The sequence below is a fragment of the Cryptomeria japonica genome, chromosome 6 (genome assembly GCF_030272615.1).
Source record: "Cryptomeria japonica chromosome 6, Sugi_1.0, whole genome shotgun sequence".
Taxonomy (NCBI): Eukaryota; Viridiplantae; Streptophyta; class Pinopsida; order Cupressales; family Cupressaceae; genus Cryptomeria; species Cryptomeria japonica.
Genome location: NC_081410.1, coordinates 675,623,694 through 675,642,594, shown reverse-complemented (window position 1 = coordinate 675,642,594; position 18,901 = coordinate 675,623,694). Strand labels below are relative to the sequence as shown.

Here is an 18,901-nt window from a genome sequence, read left to right as displayed (position 1 = left end):
AAGAACACGGTAAGGCTGATCCTCAGAACTCTGCTCAGAAGAAGGGGACTAAAAGAATCCTTTGTCTTCATCAAATACAACATCACGACTGAAGATAAGACGGTCGATGTCTATATCTATCAGTCTGTAGGCCTTATGGTGATCACTGTATCCTGTCATCATGAGTTTCTGACTTTTGGAATCCAACTTGGAGCGCTTAGCATCTGGAATCCAAACATAGGCAACAGAGCCAAAAACCTTCAGGTGGCTGATCTGAGGCTTCCGACCAGACCAAACCTCTTCTGGAGTCTTCCCCTTAACAGCCTGAGTAGGAGAACGGTTAAGAAGGTAGACAGCAGTAAACACTGCTTCAGCCCAATACTTATTTGGAACACTCCTGTGTTGTAACATAGAGCGAGCCATCTCAACAACCGTACGATTGCGACGCTCGACAACACTGTTTTGCTGAGGAGTGTAGGGTGTAGTCAACTGGCATTTGATGCCATGGGTATCACAGAAGTTGGAGAATGCAGAAGAACAAAATTCCCCCCCGTTATCTGTCCTAAGAGTAATGATACTATGTCCAGACTCTTTTTCAACAAAGGACTTAAACTTCTGAAAAATACTAAATACATCTGATTTATGTTTAAGAAAGTACACCCACATCTTTCTACTAAAATCATCTACAATAAGCAAAAAATATTTGCAACCAGTAACATAAGATGTATTCATAGGACCACAAATATCAACATGAAGTAATTGAAGTACCTTAGAAGCGTGCCAAGACTTTCCATGTGTGAATGAAGTTCAATGCTGTTTGCCAGTTTGACAGGTGCCACATACTCCAAGATGCTGAGTCTGAATATTAGGTAACCCTGAAACAAGTCCCTCCCGAGATAGCTAAGAGAGATACTGAATGTTGAGCTGTCCATATCTCTGATGCCACAAAGTGCTGAGAGGAGAAACATGAGCTGCCAGAGCCACTTCACGAGAATCACCAGTGTCAAGAAGCCTATATAGGCCATGATCCTCTAGACCAACAACAACAGTAAGACGAGTCTCCTGATCAAAGATGGAACACTTGTGAGCACTGAACACCACATCTAGTTGAGGAGAATTCCTCATAATCTGGCTGACAGAGAGAAGATTAAGTTCCATTCCAGGAACATAGTACACATTCAGAAAAAGGAGAGTCCTGCCACCAGACTGTATCTGAACAGTGCCTTTGCCAACAACTATATACTCCTCACCTCCGCCAAATACAACAGAATCATTGAAAGGTGAGAAGTCTGTAAACCAGTCATGCCGATGAGAAAAGTGACGTGATGCACCAGAGTCGATGTACCAAGCAGAAGACTTGGCATGATCTGAAGACCTCTTAGCCATAAAGGCATAAAAGGCAGACTCCTTTTGCTCGGAATGTTCATCAACATGCGCCTTCTGGTGTGACCCTCCCTGCTTCTTTTGTTCAGAAGCGAGCCTCTGACGACAATCTTTCTTCATATGGCCGTACTTGTGATAGTAATTGCACTGCACATTCTTCTTCTTAGCTCCATCCTGTGTCTGAGAAGAGCCTTTCTGCTGAGAAGGCTGAGAGGACTGAAATTTGCCTTTATCCTTCTGAAAGGATTGAGCTGCGAAGGCATTTTCCGAGGAGGCTGATGTAGTACCACTACCAAACTGTTGTTTCCAGCGATCCTGCTGTAGAAGTTTGGTGCACAATTCTGAAAACTTCAGATCAACATTGGTGGAAGTAATATTGAGGGTCTCAATGAAGTGTTCATACGATTTCGGAAGACTTTTCAGAGTGATTACTACCATGTCTTCTTCCTCCATAGTCCGACCAATAGCTTCGAGTTGATCTCGAATGTCCTTAATCCTCGTGAGGTGCTCCTATAAGGACATACGTTCGTCCATCATAATGGAGAACAGCTGATTCTTTAGAAAGAATGCTTGGCTCTTGTTGGATGTCTCATGCAATTCCTTCATATGCTTCCAGATGTCAGAAGCTGTCTTGCCGGAAGGAATCTGCGGTAACTGATCATTAGTCACTGAGAGTTTGAGAAGCATAACTGCCTCTCGATTGCGTTCATCAAACTTATCTTGATCTGCACCAGGTGTACCAGGACTGAGCTCTTTGCCCAAAACAAGCTGGTCAAGATGCCTATATTAAAAAATGGTCAACATACGCTGTTTCCAGATGTTGTAATTGTGACCATTAAAGCGTTGACTGCCTTCTAACATCAGATTGGTGAGAGAAGCCATTTGCACGTTTCCCAAAAAAAATTCCCGGCTGACCCAGAAAAATCCAAAGACAACCTGAAATGCGTGCGAAAAACCCAGAAGGAATCTGCTGTCAGAATCTGGATCCGCGGGTTCGAAAATTGAGGCACGAAAAATCGGGCAACTACCCAGATTAGATTTCGAACAACCCAACAAGATTCTGCAAGAAAAATTTATTTTCGATGAAAAACAGAAGGTAAACACCTTAATTGAAAAAATGCAGATTATGTAGAAAAAAACGCAGTCTGTGAAGCTCGCGCGTCAGAAACCGCGCGCTGTGAAGTTCGCGCGTGGGCCATGGAGGGAGGCACGAGTAGAAGGGGTGATCGCGCGGACCAGCAACAGGAGGTTTGGTGGGCCGAAACAAATCCCGCGTGAGCCAACAACAGGACACGGGTGGATCTTACGTCGCGTGCGGACAAAGACAGACAGACCGCCAAAAAAAATCACGATCACTAATGAACCCACACCCACAGGCACAGCAGACGAAGTTGCACGACCAGGAAGAGAATCGCGATAAACTCACTTCAAATGCAAGCACCGCGCAACCGAAAATCTGAACAAGAAGGAAAAAAATCCTTCGATTTTTTTTTCAAAACAATAAAACTAAAAAAATTCACACTGAATTTTTTTTGCTTTAAAAAAATTCGAATTTTTAAACCAGGCTCTGATACCATAAAACAATGCGAGACACGCAATGGATTTCAAAGAATTGATTCATTATCAGAATGAGCAAGACGCTCATAAATAATACAAGGATATTTACAAGAATAGCAAGTTTCTAATAAGAAACTGCTGAGAAGATCGAAGACGATCTAACCAAAATAGAATATACACTATTGAGCATTAATACTAAAATTAACATTATTTTAATATTCTATTATGTTGGAGTGGCGGGAGCAGTATATAACTACCTTCTTGAGCATACTCTATAAAATATATGCCTTAATCAATCAACAAGTTCTCTTTGGGGCAAATTCATACCTTGTATTAGATTGGAATAAATGCAATAAAAATTTGTATGTTCCACTGTTCTTCGTTATTTTCTATGACATATTTTTCCTTGGATCAGGATTGGGTCTGCCTCTGCTCTAGTCTCCTCAAGGAAACAAATGATTTCCCATGTTTGAGAGTATGCCTTTGAGGGATTCTTCACTCTTTTAGGAGAATAATTGGAAGTGCAAGCTTCATCATTTTGTTCAGCATCAACCAAAGAGAGCTAAATGGAGATACTGATGACTGATACTGCTATCATTTTCCAAAACCTTTTGCTTGCCCCCATGAGATGATTTTACACCTCTAATGGTTCTGGACTCATCTTGCACAAATACTTGAATCCTATGTGAGGCATTTCAATATCCAAAAACTTCAAACCTTCACCCTGAGGGCTCTTTCTCCTCGACAAAAACTGAATCAGGTCCTGGGAGCCACTTTCACCATCTTGGTTGCTTTGTAGGATAAGTTCATGTGCTTTCACAAATGACTTCCTATTAGCTACCCACATTCTCTCTGAAGTCCAAAGAGGGTCTGACAATGATAGCTCTGGAGAATAAGCACGAACAACTATCCATGATCTCAATGCCTCATCTTCAACTCTCCGCCAAGAATAACCCTGCACCTCCTCTGACAGGCCACGATCTGAATGAGAAGAATGTTTCCCTAAAAGAATTAGGGGATTTTTTTTGAGCCATGATACTCGCATTCCTCTACTGCCCACATAAGCACCGCCCAGAAGAAGAATAAGTGATATAAGGAAGATGGATGTTAGAGAAGTGGAAGCAAAGTATACACTAGTCCTGAAATCCATCCATGCAAGTTCCCATGTCCCAAGGTAGGAAGGTGAAGTAGATTTAGACTTGGAGAGGGAATGAATATGAACCCCAAAGCACAATTCAGAGGTCATATGGAGGAAGATAGCTATCATCAATACAAACAATTTGGTCCAAAAATTTTCTGACCCACAATGGGCCATACCTGGCAGCAAATATCTCACCAGTACACAACATTATTCGACTGCCATGTATCATCCACAAGTCTAATTTTTCTGAATCCAACTTATCAAACAACTGTTTTAGTAAAGCACTTCAGTGGTTACAAAGCATTCTAAATAGTATGATTGTAAGAGCGCTGAGTACAAGATTGTCACCTGTAATCCAATGAGCTTTGGTCTTCAATGCTTTCACAATGTCTACATTAATGAAGATGATGAATGCAATTGCTACTGTGAATGATATCACTATGTTAAACATAAGATTGGTTACTGCTATCATTAATGTCAATGCTTCAAATGCAAAAATCTGAAAATCAAAATTTATTAGGAGTCTCAACATAAGGTTCGATCAAAGATTTCTAAATCTATCAAATACGTCGCTATGCAAGAAGCGATCATTGTGAGCTTGTGGAAAGGGTTGTTGGTATTACCGTGTGAAGAGATCGTGGGTTTCAGAGGAATCCATGAAAAGAATTGACAAAGATTGCAGATTAGAGAAAAACTAAAATCGTGGGTTATTTTGTAGAAAGAAACCCCAAACTTACATGTAAATTCCATTGACAGGTGTTCTCCCTGAGATGTGTATGTCCATCTCCCAACATTGACAGGGCTTTTGAGATGTCTATGCCCGCGCCCCAGCATTGACAGGTCTCGTGAACGGTTTACAGAATACATGCAAAATGTGGAAGCATAAGAAAGACGTGTGGTCCACCATGCACATTGTGGAGGCATTGCTCTCACTTTGTAGCCCCCTGTTTGTCCACCATCAATGTGATACTTCCAATGCAAAATGATGGGGGAATCTTTGATCTACCATTAAAATTTGAAACCCTAAAGCCAATATGGAAAACAAACGGAAAGTAAAGCAACCTAATGGTTTTTTTGAGGTTTTCAATTTATTTGTACTCCTTAAGCAGTCACGAGATCTAAAGACTCCCAAAAAGCAGTGCTGCTGAATACAAAGAGAACATGTCATGCCAAAGATTGATGTCAGACAAAGCTGGTTAATGTCATCACTGTGAATGCGTTGTTCACTACCAATATCTCTCCCAATTAACCCAAACTTGCTTGCTAATGTGTGTTAACCAAACCCTACGGAAGAAAAAAAATTAAAATGAAATGAACCGATTAAAAAACACAAATAGGATAAGAAGTACGGAAGATGTCAAAGCATTCATAAGGCACACATTTATCCCTCTCTCTATACCAGAAAAATGAACTGCAGAGAAACAAATCCCACAGTTAACTCTCAAACAGCATAATGATTCAAGAGGGCAGACTGTAAATACCTGTTGGTGCATGAGTTATAAATTGCACAGGATCGCTCTTTGAAGGAACTCGACAATCACATTGCCCTGTAAAAAGATGAACAATTAATAAGACATGCAAAAGATTTCATTTCCCGCCATTGCTCTACCCCTTCTTATTTGAAAATATATATATTCATTTTGTCTTAATTTTTAATTTAAGACAATTAAAATAGTTTCAATTTTTTATTTAAGATAATTAAAATAATAGCTTAAATATTTAAGACGAAATATTAAAATTGTCTTAAAGAAATGTCTTAAACTGGCCTCTTATGTAGTAGTGTATGTTTTCTGCTCCATTTGGTGAAAGCATGTTTGCCGCTGTCTCTTTCCTAATTGATCAACGCTTTGATGAAATTGTTTTACGATTATTTGTTGCCCAGACGTTAGCCAATGCATTGAGAGTGCAAAACAAATTTTCATTGGAATGTTTTGACATGTTGAAGCAAAACACTATAACAAACAACAATTGTTTGTTGCAATTGCAATCACTCATTTCTAAAATTGGATTACCATATGCAGAATGCAAACTTGAAGGTTATGAATTTTGCTTATTATGGCTTTCACACATATTTCATACAACTATATGTGTATGGCAGGCAATTTCAGAACCCAAAGCTAAAGTGTATTGCAATAGAAGAGAACCAAGAAAATCATTAGCTTAATTTGCTTTGATCACATCTCAGGCCATTGTCACTATGAACCACTCCAAGAAACAGAACAATTAACAAATAATATGCATACAAAGCAACCTGTTTTAGCACAGGATAATGCAAGTGCATCTAAGTTTGCATCACCCCCTACACTTCAACAAAATCCAAAATTGTTGCCAATTGTGTCCACTGTTCAATCAAATAGTTGTTGTGAGCCAGATTTGATTTGTTCACGAAATATTGCAGCAAAGAATACAATTAGTTTCCCTATCACAAGTTCACACCCTCAAAAAAATACAACTTTTCTTAGCACAAATTTGAAAGTTTCTCACTCATTGCAATGTTTAGAAGCTGCAATATGTGATGAAGCTAAAAGACAAAGAGACATAGCAAATGAATAGATGATTGAAACAATGAACATTGCAAATGAGACAAGCACAAAGCTTCAAATAATTACAACTTTTCCTAGCACAAATTTCAAAACCCCTTACTCGTTGCGATGCCTTAAAGCTACAATTCATGGTAGAGATAAACAACAAAAAAACATGGCTAATGAAAAATACCTAGACTCATGGCCATTTCAAATCAGACAACCATAGGTTCACAAACTAACACAACTAGAACTAGCACAGAACAACAAACTCTAACTATCTGAAATCCTAAATCTACTCTTGGAAAGCATCTCCTATTTCACAATACAAGACCTAGATAACAAGCAACAAAGCATACACATGAACCTGTAGAAAATAATGCAGTCCAAAAATCTCTAAATAAATACTTGAAAACCATCAATGATACACCGATTCCATCATGTACCCTTTGTGAGATGATGCATTTTCATAAAAACATTCGTAGAGCTGACAATGCATTTGTCAATGCTTTCTCTTTGCTTCCCATTGTAACCAAAGAAAAACCAATAGTGATAGGGCAGCCCATTTGCAAACAGTGTATAAAAGCAACTTCATTGGGAAAAGTTCCTTGCTTTGCTGCACCATGGAACATAAGACGCAATGCAAGAATATATTTTGTCCATATATTGACTTCTCTAGAAGAAAGACTTGCCTCTTTGCATATTGCTTTTGCACAAATAAGATAATGAGGATATAAAAGAGCACAATAGGGTTTAAATGGCACAATCATCAATGTTCCAGTGGATTTTGATAAAGTGCAACAAGCATTGCCTAGACAAATAGATGAAACTAGAACAATAGCAGTTAAATTAAAATGAAAGCTACAATACGAAAATGCATATGCACAAGGCAATGTTAGGCCTGCTTGTGTAATGAATGCTTTAACAAGTTTATCGAAAACGCCATTGTATACAAAAGAAGATATCATCATAAATAAAGATTGGGAAGCAGTCATTGCAAGCAGAAGAGAACAGATGCACACAGATATTGAAGCAGAAACAGATATACATGATGACATGTTTGAACATGATGAAGAGCCCATAACTGAATCACTTATTCATTGGTTTAATGAGCCACATTCAATCAAGGATCTCGATACAACTATTATTGAAATTGCACCATTGGAAGGCTTTAAGCCACTTGGTATTTTCCAAGACACCTACTCAGAAGAAATGAACTTCCCAACTCTGTTCTATGGGTCTGCCCGTCCAATTGACATTATAAAAAGACATTCCTTCCAAATAATAACAAAATGGGAGCTCATGCATAAAGACAATGACTTTGCAATGCACATAACAAATATTTTCTTCAAAGCCATTGAAATTATCATCCAACAAATATGTTCGCTAGCATGGGTATGCATAAGAAAAACTGAATTAAAAGGCAAAAAACTGGTTGCAAAAGACGTGCGTGGTCCTACAAATTTGGAAAAAGTATTGAGATCTCCATTGGGCTTTAGATCATTAAAAAGTATTCGCACATCCCCAGACTATTTAGAAAATACAAGGAAAAATATGTTTGCACAATTAGGACCTCCAACATTCTTTGTAACATTAACAAGTGTTGAGCACTTCTGGGAACCATTATGCAAAGCATTGCAAGATATATCTATTAAGCAAGAGACTAAGCACAATGAAACTATAGAAGATAGGGATTTAGATTTTGAAATAAAAAAAAATCCAGTTCTTTGTAGCTGCTACTTCAACCATAGGGTCAATGCATTTCGGAAAATGATGCTAAATAACCATAAAATATTTGGCAAAGTATTGGACTATTTTTTTGTCACAGAGTTCCAAAACCGAGGAAACGAACATGTACATTTCATGGTATGGGTGAAAGAAAAAACACTGAAATAGAAAACTTTGTTGACAAGTATATTTCATGTGATACTTCATTGCTTGATGCACACCTTATCAAAATGCAAACACATCATCATACAAAGACCTGTAAAAAATACAAAACCTCCAATTGTCGATTTAGTTTTCCCTTGCCACCAATGAGAAAAACAACAATATTAGAGCCCTTGCCAATTGCTAGTACTCAAATGAAAGATAGAGCAAGAATATTCTTCAAGCAATTGGAAAATAAACACTATACAAAAGAAATTACATTTGATAGTTTCTTGCAAGAAATCCAAATGGATGAAGAAGATTACATTGCAATGTTACAATCAACATTGTCACGAAAAATTGTGATGCTAAAATGACATCTAGCCGATATTTGGATAAATGCATTTGCAAAGCAAATACCAGCTCTATGGTATGCCAATACAGATGCACAATTCATATTAGATGCATATGCTGCTGCATCTTATTGTAGTTCATATATGACAAAGCAAGATAGAACCTTGTCCCTTGCATTTCGCCAACTCCAACAACAATGCACTTATGCTTATAATGAAAAGACACGTTTCATACGAAAACTAGGCAATGCATTACTTAACTATCAACAAATGTCTAGTCGCCAAGTTGTCCACATTTGTTTTATCATCGCCATTGCATAAATGTTCAAGAAAAACTATTTTCATCAATACTGCACCATTAGAGAATAGAGTTTTCATGTTAAAGAGCCCTCAACTGTTAGCAAAAGAACAAGATGATTCTGAAAATATAATGTATGCGTCTCCAATAGAAAAATATGCACAACGACCAAAAGCTCTTGACAAACTATCACTAGCTGAATATACAACTTTCTACTCCAGTAATCCAACAAAGATAAAAAAACAGAAAAACCACAAATTATATGCTATGTAAAATACAATCCACATACAGATCATGAAAACTATTGTAGAGAAAAACTTATGTTATATGTACCTTTCAGAATTAATGAACAAACATTATTACATGGTCATAAAACATGGAGTGCTGCATTCAATGCAAACAAAGAACAAATTGCAAACATCGAAAAAATGTTCACTGCACAAACTGATTATAGATGGGGTGACATCGAAGAAGTTGCTGCACAAGATGACAATGATAGCTGTCCAACAATAGACCTTGAAAGCGAAACTGAATAAAATAGAGAGAAAAATGAAATAGAGAAATATGACATCATAGCTGACCTAAAGCACACAAGAAATACAAAATCCATAAATGCTACTTGCAACTCATTATTCTCAGAAATAGCTCATCCATTTTTACTTAATAATCATGAATATTTTAGTCTACGAAGACAATTGAACAAAGAACAACAATCAATTGTCAAAGATGTACTAATGAAAAAGAGACTTTCACCCAAAAAACCATTATACCTGTTCTTGACAAGTGGAGCTGGCACAGGCAAAACCTTTACAGCTAAAGTGCTCTTTGAAGCAATGATTCGATTCTATGATAAGCAACTAGATAGTGACCCACTAAAGCCTAAAGGCATTATTGTTGCTTCCACAAGAAAAGCTGCATTTAATGTAGGTGGCAATACTGCACATTCTGTCTGACATCTACTATGCAATTCTTCAAAAATGCTACCATTAGACTCAAACACGCTTAATTCCATGAGCAAAAAACTTGATCAATTACAAATTTTACTTATTGACAAAGTCTCACTCATTGGTGCTCCAATGATATACAATATAGACACTAGACTTCGTCAAATCAAACACACACCAACAAAACCCTTTGGCAATGTCCATGTCATATTTTGTGGTGATTTTTACCAAGCACAACCTGTGTGTGATGCTTGGATATTAGAAGAACCAACAATAAATAGTCAGAAATTGCCATACACATTTTGGATTGACACAGTCACATGCTTTGAACTGCACACTGTAGTTAGACAAAAGAATGAACATTTCATTTCCATACTCAATCTTGCTAGAACTTCTGAACAAACAGACCAAGACATCTCCTACTTGAACACAATATGCTATAGGCCTCCTCCCAATGATCCAATAATTCCATATTTGTTTCAAAGAAATTCAATTGTTGATGAACACAACAAGAAAATGTTAGACTACCTGCCTACTAAGCTCTATGTATTAGAGGCCGTGGATAAAAGAGACACACCCATTGACAACATCCACTACCAAACTGAAAAATCATCACTACCTAGCACAATCTTTGTTGAGCTGGTCGGTGGCAATCTTGATACACAAGATGGTCTAGTCAATGGTGCTGATGGCATTTTCCAATTGCACACAACTGAGCAAGAAGACATTGTCTGGATTCAATTCAATGACCCCACAATTGGAAGATTGTGTCGGCAAAGAATGCAAAGAGTATACACAAATTGTATTTTACCTTCTTGGACACCAATAATGAGAATTTCATGAAAGTCAAAACAGCTATGACAATAGTCACTCGAACACAATTCCCTTTACAACTAGCGTGTGCAAGAACCATCCACAGAGCACAAGGATTGACAATGGATGTGCTTGCTTTTGACCCCTATAAATTCTATCAACATGGTCTTGTTTACACTGCTTTGTCATGTGTAAGGAACATTGAATCATTGTACTTAATGCACAAATTGTAACACCAGAATTTTAAAGTATCAACAAAAGTGGACAAGAAGATGCAACGCCTTCGAACATTAGCGCAATGGAAACTACAATACAACCTTTCCTCTGTATGATCGAACCATTTCAGTATATGCTCTTTGAATACACACAGTTTTGCATTGCATGCACAAGAAATAGCTCATGACCATGATTTGCTTGCAGGAAACAAGAGACAACACACTTGAACATCTTAAGTTGTTCAATGCAAAATTCATTTGCTATTCTTCATTAGCTATCCATGGCCTCTTAACATGCTACATGAAAACAAGCAAATTGCAAAAATTTGAAAAGTTGGCAACAAATCATTTAGAATCAATAACAATTGACTTATTGTATCTTGGCACTCTCTACGCATCACTAATTTGTATTTAAAACCATCTGCACCAATTTTTAACCTGCTAAATCTAATAACACACATCATCAACTCAGAGCCACCTAATTGCAAATTGATTATCGTTGGAGACTTCAACATTGACATGCTACATGCCACAAAAACAAAAACAATGCTACTTGAATTTATGCAACAACACAACTTGTCATTTGTTGTCAACAAGCCAACAACACATGCAGGTAGTTTATTGGATCATTTTTGGATACACAATATTGATATTTCTCTTGTTAAGTTCATTGTACTATATACATATTGGACACAACACTTTGCAATTTCTCTACAGATGCAGCTATAGTTCACAAAAATTGCAATTTTCCACTCCATTCTACACTATGTCTTTAGCAACTAGTCTATTACAAAAAATCAACCCCTGTTTCTTGTCAAATAAAAAAACATAGCAAATAACCATGCTTCCATCTCCGCTTGTCAACAACTATGGTGTGTTCTAACTTCCAAGACAGGTAGTGTAACATGTATTTTATTTATAATTTGATCTTTCATTATGTTATTTTCCATTTCTGCAATCACACCTTGGGCATTAAATATTCTAGAAGACATTTTGTGCCTAGCAAATTGCTCATAGATATCTTATTTGGCATGTATTTACTCCTCCCTCCTTTCATTCATGATTAAAACATATATACTTACATACATGATAGTAGTTACTTATATAATGTTTAGATTCACTCAAGAAAGTCATCATTGCTTATGTATTGTTCAATGTTTGCAGGCACATAATAATTGACCACTGTTCAGCAAATTCACAATCACACTGTTTCAAGCAATTTCATGAAGACATTGTCCACCTATCCAATTGCCCACAGGTACCACCTTTGACATGTATTAAATTAGTTAGTATCCACTGACTATAGACTTCCCATACCTTTGCACTCTTCCATTTGTAGTCAAATGTGCATTAACACTTAGACAATTGATAATTTTCGCAACTTGAATATCAATGCAACTAATTTTCAATTGCGTTTTTTGTCATCAAATTATTTATTGACTTCATATATGACTATTTCAGAATTTAATTTTGTAACTATTTTTATTATACCTCAAAAAACACATGAATATGATAGAACCTCATGTTTTCCATCTTGTTGTCTCCAAAATATTTTTAACAATGATAAATTGATTTGGGTGATTTATAATTCTATATAATAACAACCATAACTATAGAAGTGTACTTAATTTGGATATTGAATAGATTATGGCTTTAAAAAGTATTGAATAGAAAAAAACCTATACATATATTTTATTATCTTTTTTTAAAATCCTATTGTCTTGTTGCATTATATTACTTTATATGCAACTCTTTACAGTGAAATTACATTCCCATATTTTACTTGTATTTGAAAATCTGTTTCAACATTCTGTTCCAGCCCATAGTTACCGCACAAGCCAAAATGCAAGACACAATGTCTCAGCAAATCTCGCCATCCAAAAACCGAACACATGATGAAAAAAAGTACAGACATTAGATACTTCTTTTACTTTATCTTTCTCTTTGTTTATAGAAAATTATGGTTTTGTCTTCTATACTACATTGATAATTTTAATACTAGATAATAACATCGATTTCTCTGCAGCTCACAATTAGAATCTCCTAATAAAGACAACCTTCCAACAATGCAACTTGTTTAGACAACGATCAAGAGAAATAAAGGCAAATGTTTTCCCAAGTTTTTGAACTACATTCCTTACATTTTTTTTTTAATATAACAATTGCTCTTACTTTTATTTCTTTATTGTTACAATTCTTAATATATTTGCATTCAAATTTTATTGTGACATACTTTCTCAATACCCTACATACTAACAATTTTCTTGATTATAGATCAAAGTTGGAAACACCCCATGCATCAAGTATAATTGAAATTTGTACAACACAATCTGCCATTGCTTTCGAGGGTGATGTGCTAGTGACATATGACCTTGCTTGCAGTAAAAACCCAACAAGTGAACCAAAAGCACCATTCGCACATGTTGATCTTATTGACAGGCACGGGCAAATGACCATAACAGCATATATCAACAATAAATTAATTGATACATTTCTGCCCCAACTATTGCCCGGTGCAAGTGTTCGTTTAACAAAATTCAATGTAAAGAAAAAAACACAATATGAAAGAGGAGATGCTGATTATTGTCTCCAGCTAATTCCTAAAACAACAACTGAAAATATGAGGATGAAAAAGTTGACTGCAACTTGCACACTAAACTCTTGGAAGAAAAATTCCCTGAGCTTATGAAAATATCATTTGAAAATTATAAGAAAGACATGGCTGCAGTTATCTTTCTCATCCGGAAGTTTGAAATACAAGGAACATTCACACTAGCCATGAACAACTCCATCATTGATGTTGCCAAAGAAGACAACAATGTAATATTCTGAAACCCACTCTTTTGCATTTCAACAATTTAAAAAACATTATTATTTTACAACAATACTGACTTCAAATTCATTGGTTTTTGTTAATTGTAGAATTATTAAAAGCAAATTGTCATTCGTAAGAAGATTTTGCTTCAACACATGCATTTCATCAAGGTAACCAGAATTTTCCAAACACACTTCTATTGTTGTTTCCATTAAACATTTCATGAACACATGTAAAACCATTTCTAATTTTTTTTATAAAACTTATAAACTTTACTCAATTCTTTGTCTTCCTCTATTACAATAATTCGTGTCCAGTTGGCTTTACTATTCTTACTTTCACTACTCTCCAAGTTAAAGCACACCTACAGGCCAAAAGTATAACAATGCAAGATGTACACTTGTTCCACAGTTTTTATAATTTTTCAATACAAATGTGCATGCTACCATGATAGATCATTGAAGTTGTTCCAAAACCCCCATTCTAGTCCCATTTTTAGTTTAGAAAATTAGAATAGCAATTAGAATTATACGAAACAATTTAAACAAAATGCTATTTTAAATTTCCATTCAAAACTGGTCTCTGAGATGAAAAAGACCACTATGATTAGCATCAATACAAAAAAAACTCTTAAAGCATAAGAATCACTTTCCAACTTCATTTCATTTGATAAAGCCTTTTAATTGATACTACAAAACATGCCACTTCACTTAGGTTTTCTTTTTAAGTTACATTCCCAGTATACCTTTCATACATGCATATTTTCCACTATTCTCCAATTCAAATAGAATCCAATTCCTCTTTAATCAATTAAAACCATCTACTTGGACAACTAATCCCAAACCTTACTCTTTTAACTTTATGCAAAAATTCCTTCCAATAAAAATTAATATTTTCCTCGAATGTGTTATCTGCAACCAAAATGATTGACTTTTCCATCATGCATGAAGGTAAATACAGAATGCTTAAATATTCAAAAGAAGAACATGTCTTATCACTGCACTCTTCGAGTAATTCTTCGACATTCCCTATTATTTTGCAGTCTTATATCTGTTTTTTAAACTCTTATTCACTACCATTAGAAATGCACATAATATCATACCATCATGGATAAGGCCGTCCCTCTCGCACTGCTTGCTATGACAAAAGAAGAAGCAACTAGCCCATAGAAAAACAGTTTTCATACCCTCACTGAATTCCATTACTCTACCTACGTCTTCTCTTGGTAGAAGGCCAATTGTAATTGGCAGAATGCTGAGCAAAAAAAGCTTAGGTTAAAGCTTTTTTATGCTAGTTAGACAATCTCAAAAGCTTATTTCCAATTGATATTAGAGGAGGCAGATACTTCAAAATGTTATAACAAAGATAAGTTTTTTTTAGCATTACAAGTAACATTTGAAAACTATAAAGTTAGGCATTTGTTTACAAAAGAATTCAAATTTGTTTATGCAATCAACTATGCCCATAACAAGAATATAACAAAGGGTTAAGTAAAGGTTATATAATGACACCAGACATCTCATATAGTTAAAAAACTTAGCTTACATGGAATGGTTCGGGTAACTATTTTTATATTGAGGGTTTCATACAATTAAAAAACTTGTAAAGTCTATAAGAAAAAAGAAAACCCCTAACTGGAGGCTCCAAGCATTATTGGAAACAATCCTAGAAAATTTGAACAACCTTGAATTTTTTGAGGCAAAACATATCTACAGGGAAGCGAATGAAGTGGCAGATGCCTTATCAAAATCAGCATCTCAAGGCAATTTCACTCATTGGTGGTCACAGGGCATTCAACTTACTGGTAATGCAGATCAGACAAGCTAATTAGATTTGTTCACTCGGGTTTTGGGGTCGCTCTTTGCCAGCAGGTTGGTGGATCACAGAATTTAAATTTGAACACCTATGACCCGCTCTTTTTTGGCGGTTGATCTCAACGGCTATATCCTTTCTTCAAATTAAAGTGTTCATTTAAGCCTAGGGTTTATGGTGGGCCCGGGTTGGCCTTGCTGATAAATTGCTAAATCAAACTTTTCCTCCACAAAAATGGGAATCTCGAAGCTCCAGCTGGAGAGTGCCGTCACTCAGTCCTTTGCATGAGTTGTCCGCAGGTTAATCCTTTTATCTGCACTTGAGTAGATTTGGCTCGATCAGGGCATTTACTCACCGCCACATTCACTCAAGCCTTTATTGCATCTCTAATCTTCATTATTACTTGTTGAGTCGTGCACCCGAATTTCCTGCCGAAGCGTCCTCCTCTCGCTTCTTTCTTTCCTTTCTGCATCTTCTGGTTTTTCTCTCTGGTTTCCCTTCTCGCCTGTCCCTTCATTCGGCCACCATGTCTTCTGAGCCTCCGTTTGGTTTTATCATGAGTGTTTACTCGAGGCCTACCTCTTGCTTCGGCGCAGACACTCCTATCTCACTCGGTGCCTCCACTCACCAGGTTTCTTTCAGAAGGATAACGGATTTGAGACTTAAGCGTCTCCTTATCCATGCGGATCCTTCGGCTTTACTTGCAATCAAATTGGTTTTGGGTAGTGCCCACTTGAGCAGGGACGAATACCTGCGAGACAAGACCAGCATATCATCTAGGTTTGTGGTTTCTTTGTTGGACTAGAAGCTACCCAAGCAGTCGGTTTGGGATCTCACCAGGGAGCTTTTCCCAGTGGAAATCCTCCAAGAATTTCAAGAAATTTTGAATAAGGCCCTTCATGACTCTGATGCACCCCGGCCAAGCGACCGGATTCTTTTCAATGCCCATGGAGAGCTCATTAAATACTATCCATTCCTACTTGACTTGAAGGGTAAAGAACTGGATAGACACAAAGTCTTTGCTAGTGTAGGTTTGAGCTATCTCAAGTGGAGATTCTTAGGAGATGACCCAGAGGCTCAAGGAAAAGAAGAGGATCTCTTCCAGTTTGCAAGGTTAAACGGAATTCTGCCTATGATAGCTGCAAAAGAAGAAATAAAAAATGAGCAGAATTGTAGAGGTGGCTCGAGCAGAGGTTGTAGGAGCGTGGGTCATGGCCGGGGTCTTTCAGCAGGCAGACATCGTGGTCGAGCAAGATTGGAGACGTCGTAACCCGACCTCCCCACTGCAAGCTAGGCACTCTTCTGTTGACACTTCAATTTCCATACCTGATATTATAAATTTGTATATATTTTATTTTGGCTACATACTTTCATGTTTAAATACTCGGGCTCTAGGCAGTTAGAAATCTGCCATTATCGTTTACAGTCTTTTTTATCCAGACTATTAAATTTTTTGTTGGCCCTGATAAAATGGCTAAAGCATAAGCCCAAAGGTTTCCAACCCTTTCAAGGAACTATGATATGCTGGGTTCTCTGAGAACAGGTGTTTTTTTTAATGTTATGAAACTCAACGAATAATCTATGTATTTAACCTAAATTAATATAAATTTTGGCTCTGCCTTTATCGATAAAAAAATAAAATAAATTGTAAAGCAACTGGTTTTTTGTCAAATAAGTAATGTATTCTTCAACTTCTTTTACATGGTCTTTCAATTGGGATTTTCTACTTTCATATTTGTCAATATTTTTCATGATATTTATCACTTATACTTCTGTTATTTTACCAAGACAAACCTTCTGCAAATGATATATTTTCATTCTTTAGCAATAAATCCATTATTTCTTACTGATGAACTCATACTTCTCATTGTTTAATTTTGCAGGAATTTGAATATAAAAGCTGACAACAACCAACAGTTCAATGTTGCAACTATTGAATGGCTTACAATGTTTTTTGCATACTTATAGTGTTTTAGTTTTTGTAAATATAAAACTTTTCCAGCTGAACCACTACATTCGAAAATTTGTTTTGAATACAAAAATATTTCACACAGTAATTTTGATACCTCTTTCATGGTTGTTGCATATTAAAACTATACATGTTTAATAATGTTTTTTAATATCATCAGATTGATTTTTGTTAGTCTTATATACCCAGCTTCACTAAATATTACTTTGATTTGACATTTTTAAAAAAAGCCAATATTGCTGCACATGTTATATCTATTTATAACTAAAATTCTAAAAACAATCCAGCAAAGTTCTATTTCTCTACTCTATTATGTGTGTTGTCACATGCACATGTGTTACTTATATCAATTCATAGCTAAAATTCCCAAAAAAATTTGAAAAAGAGCCCTATTTCTTTGCTCTACTATGTGTTTTGTCACATGCCTTTTGCATTCTGATCATTTGAACTTACTTTAAATTATTGGCACAATGCTTCTTTATAAGCAACTGAGTTTAGAATTCAATTCGTACACTTAGAAAACCTACATAAACACAAAGGAAAATATAACAAAGGCTGCAATATTTTTGAGCAAATAAGAGTATGATTTTACCTATTGGTCTTGTCTAATTAATCCCATTATCTGCATTTTACATGTTGTGTTTATTTGTTCAACATTTTATTGTTGGAAGTGAATTGACTCTTGGGGGGTGGGTGAATTAGAGTCTAAGAACTTAACTAATACAAGAAGTTTTGACAAAGAACCTTGTTGAATATAAACCAAACATAACAAAATAGTTTCTCTTAAGTATACATACTGATATGATCAAACTAATGAACTGAAAAGAATGCCTTTCAATCAACAAAGTTGAAATTTCAGAAATGAAGTAAATAACATTTAATTTTATAAATGACACAGTAACATGGAACTACAATTGTATGAATTAGCACAATGCAAAATAAATGAAATAATCCAACATATCAAAGCATGAAACTAATGGAAAACTTTTGACATACGACACAAAGATTTCATGAGTGGAAAACCCTCTTGGGGTAGAAAAACCATTCGTAAAGATCCTTTTTATTATAACAATGAACACCAACTCTGTACACCGTCTTCAAGTAGCACCAACCACATCATAATTGCAGAAATATACTTGTGTAACTTTGAGATTATAAGAGTACAACTGAAACAATTTCCTTTTACAAATATACTGCTATAAAGTGCAGATAAATCACACTCTGTATACTC

General features: G+C 36.0%; 1 long non-coding RNA gene across 5 annotated transcripts in view; it reads left to right on the top strand.

Annotated features, from left to right (window-relative positions):
• LOC131856149 (uncharacterized) overlaps positions 1-17,850 on the top strand; it is a 45,401-nt gene extending 27,551 nt beyond the window's left edge. For 3 of the 5 annotated variants that reach the window (XR_009358306.1, XR_009358304.1, XR_009358307.1), the window contains 2 exons: positions 12,239-12,332; positions 17,585-17,850. This is a non-coding gene — a long non-coding RNA (uncharacterized LOC131856149). Of the gene's footprint in view, positions 1-12,238; positions 12,333-12,893; positions 12,980-13,100; positions 13,180-17,584 lie in introns of those variants that run through there. The other 2 variants (XR_009358305.1, XR_009358308.1) reach the window with 2 other exon arrangements.
• Positions 17,851-18,901: the final 1,051 nt, after the last annotated feature.